Source organism: Gymnoscopelus microlampas (assembly GCF_963454915.1).
Source record: "Gymnoscopelus microlampas genome assembly, chromosome: 1".
NCBI lineage: Eukaryota > Metazoa > Chordata > Actinopteri > Myctophiformes > Myctophidae > Gymnoscopelus > Gymnoscopelus microlampas.
Genome location: NC_139962.1, coordinates 575,747 through 579,025, shown reverse-complemented (window position 1 = coordinate 579,025; position 3,279 = coordinate 575,747).

Sequence of the window (3,279 nt, the reverse complement as noted above, 5' to 3'; positions counted from 1 at the left end):
ACCCAGTCCCCCCCCCTCCCAGTGACTTGTGGTGTTCCCCAAGGAAGTATACTAGGACCCTTACTATTCCTGATATATGTGAATGACATGTCGTCAGCCTGCGACTGCAACCTGTTCCTGTTCGCAGATGACTCGGCCCTGCTAGTCTCGGACAGGGACAGGCTGCAGGTTGAGAAAACTCTCAGCTCTGAACTCAACAAGATCTGCATCTGGCTCTCCGACAACAAGCTCTCATTACACCTGGGCAAAACGGAATGCATCCTCTTTGGGTCCACTCCTAACCTCAGAAAGGCAGAGAGCTTCACGATCAAAGCGGGTGATGATATCATCAAAAGAAAAAACGAAATTACCTACCTGGGCTCTATCTTGGAGGCTGACCTCTCTGGTGACAAAAACGCTGAAAAAACGATCAAAACGGTCCACAAAAAAACACGCTATTTGCGGAGTATTGATCGTAAAGTCAGTAAGAAGACTCTGAAGACTCTTGCAGTGGCCCTCATACAAGGTCATTACGATTATGCATGTACTTCATGGTATCACAACACCTCCAAGGCCTTAAAAACAAGGCTCCAAACATCCCAAAACAAACTTGTAAGGCTACTTCTTGGCCTCAACTACAAAACCCATCTAACCCCTGATCATTTTGATAGGATTGGATGGCTTAGGGTTGCGGACAGAGTACAGCAACTTGCTATGGGCCTGGTCTTCAAGATATATCACAACATTGGGATCCCCCTGTATTTGTCAAAATACTTCCAAAATGTTAATGATGTCCATGATCACAATACCAGAGGCAGCTCCACAAACCTTGTCCAACCCTTTTTTGGCTCAACAAAGGGAAGTAACTCGTTCTCATGCTATTCATCAAAAATGTGGAACGCCCTACCAAAAGGAGTAAAGGAGTGTAAAACCCTACTCTCTTTCAAAACAGCCCTAAAGATACACCTTCAGGAGGCTGCAATTGGAAAATGGCCCCTGTCTAAGTCCTAACCTAACCTACCCCCCTACCCCCCCCCTCTCTCCTTCTCCTTTTGTACATATTTCTCACCCTTCATACCAGTAACCTGTAAACTGATTGTATGACATTCTATAGTAGTTGTGTATATCTGTCTGTCTCTTATATGTCATCATGATTTGTGTGCATGGGGAACTCATTTGAAACAAGCTCAGTGCTTTTATGAGTCTTCCAGTTTAGTAGACCTTGTATTGTGAATTTGTACTTCCATGTACTGTTGTTCTCATGTCTTACTAAATAAAGTACATCAATCAATCAATCAAACAAACAAACAAACAAACGTGTGGAGCGTTGTCCAGAGTGTTTTAGAGAAGAGTCTAGGACATGTGGAGCGTTGTCCAGGGTGTTTTAGAGAAGAGAGAAGAGTCTAGGACGTGTGGAGCGTTGTCCAGGGTGTTTTAGAGAAGAGAAAAGAGTGTTAACTAATGAAATGTAAGTGAGAAGGAGGGGTTGGATCGTGTCTACAGGGTATGGAGGTGTCATTCACCTCCATGGGGGGTTTAGGGTTCAAGAGCAGGCTGCGGCATTCTGGATCGTTTTGAGTGGATTAAGAGAGCATGCAGGCCTTAGAGAGAGAGAGAGAGAGAGAGAGAGAGAGAGAGAATACGGTCTGAATTGCCTAATGGTTTCTCATCTAAATCTACAAAGTAACTCTTTTGTGAATCACTTTCACTTATTATACAAATTCTACAAAAATAGCAGATCAAGGTCACAACACGTTGCATCGCCACACGTCACAAGCTTGTGGTTTATCGTAGCTTAGCTACGATAAATGTATCCTATCAATTACTCACCATGAAGCCTGCAATTCATAGAGGTTTGTTTTGGTCTCATTCCTGAGACATTAACTCAATATCATTAACTCCATTTAATGATTGGCTCAGGAAGGAGACAGAAGCATAACTATCGTCTTTTAAAAGTTGAAAAACGGAGATGTGAGGTTTGTGCCCGACAGCAAAGGAACGCTTTTCCTCACCAGAGAACGTGAGGATGAGGAGGAGGAGGGAGGAGGAGGAGGAGGAGGAGGAGGGAGAGGCTCCATTATTCCATTCCATTGTGTGTCTCACAGGGATGTTTGTGTCTTTGCATTAAACACAGTGTTTCTCTATGTCTCATAAATACATCAGTTAGTGTTTGATATTCTGAGGCGGCAGCGTTCCAGCGTCTCAGAGTTACATTATAATATATTAAAATATAAATATAGACTGTAATGATAGTCTGAGGCGTCTCAGAGCAGCACACGCTGTGTGTTTTTTTTTTACTGGAATCAACATTTGCAAAAAGTTTCTTCGGAGCTCCTTGAGCAATTATTAGCCGACAGTTCCTCAACAACTCGCTTTTTAAACAGAGAACAAATGAACAGGAAGAGGGGGGGGGGGGTTACATTATGCGTGCAGGGGTCTGATGAGGAGTCCTTCTCCGCCATTACAACACCTAGCATGACGGCTAAGTAGCCTGGTAACCACCTAGCATGACGGCCAAGTAGCCTGGTAACCACCTAGCATGAAGGCTAAGTAGCCTGGTAACCACCTAGAATGAAGGCTAAGTAGCCTGGTAACCACCTAGCATGAAGGCTAAGTAGCCTGGTAACCACCTAGCATGAAGGCTAAGTAAACTGGTAACCACCTAGCATGAAGGCTAAGTAGCCTGGTAACCACCTAGCATGAAGTCTAAGTAGACTGGTAACCACCTAGCATGACGGCTAAATAGCCTGGTAACCACCTAGCATGACGGCTAAGTAGCCTGGTAACCACCTAGCATGAAGGCTAAGTAGCCTGGTAACCACCTAGCATGAAGGCTAAGTAGCCTGGTAACCACCTAGCATGAAGGCTAAGTAGCCTGGTAACCACCTAGAATGAAGGCTATGAAAACTGGTAACCACATAGCATGAAGGCTAAGTAGCCTGGTAACCACCTAGCATGAAGGCTAAGTAAACTGGTAACCACCTAGCATGAAGGCTAAGTAGCCTGGTAACCACCTAGCATGAAGGCTAAGTAAACTGGTAACCACCTAGCATGAAGGCTAAGTAGCCTGGTAACCACCTAGCATGAAGGCTAAGTAAACTGGTAACCACCTAGCATGAAGGCTAAGTAAACTGGTAACCACCTAGCATGAAGGCTGTGGCATTGAAGGTGTTCAATTAGCATTTTTTTCCCATATGTTTTTAAGTAAAGTATACATTATATGTATATGTACTATGCTTAAACATTCGAAAATGGAGGTCTAATATGTATTTGTTTGTTTAATAAAAATGTTAACTTCAT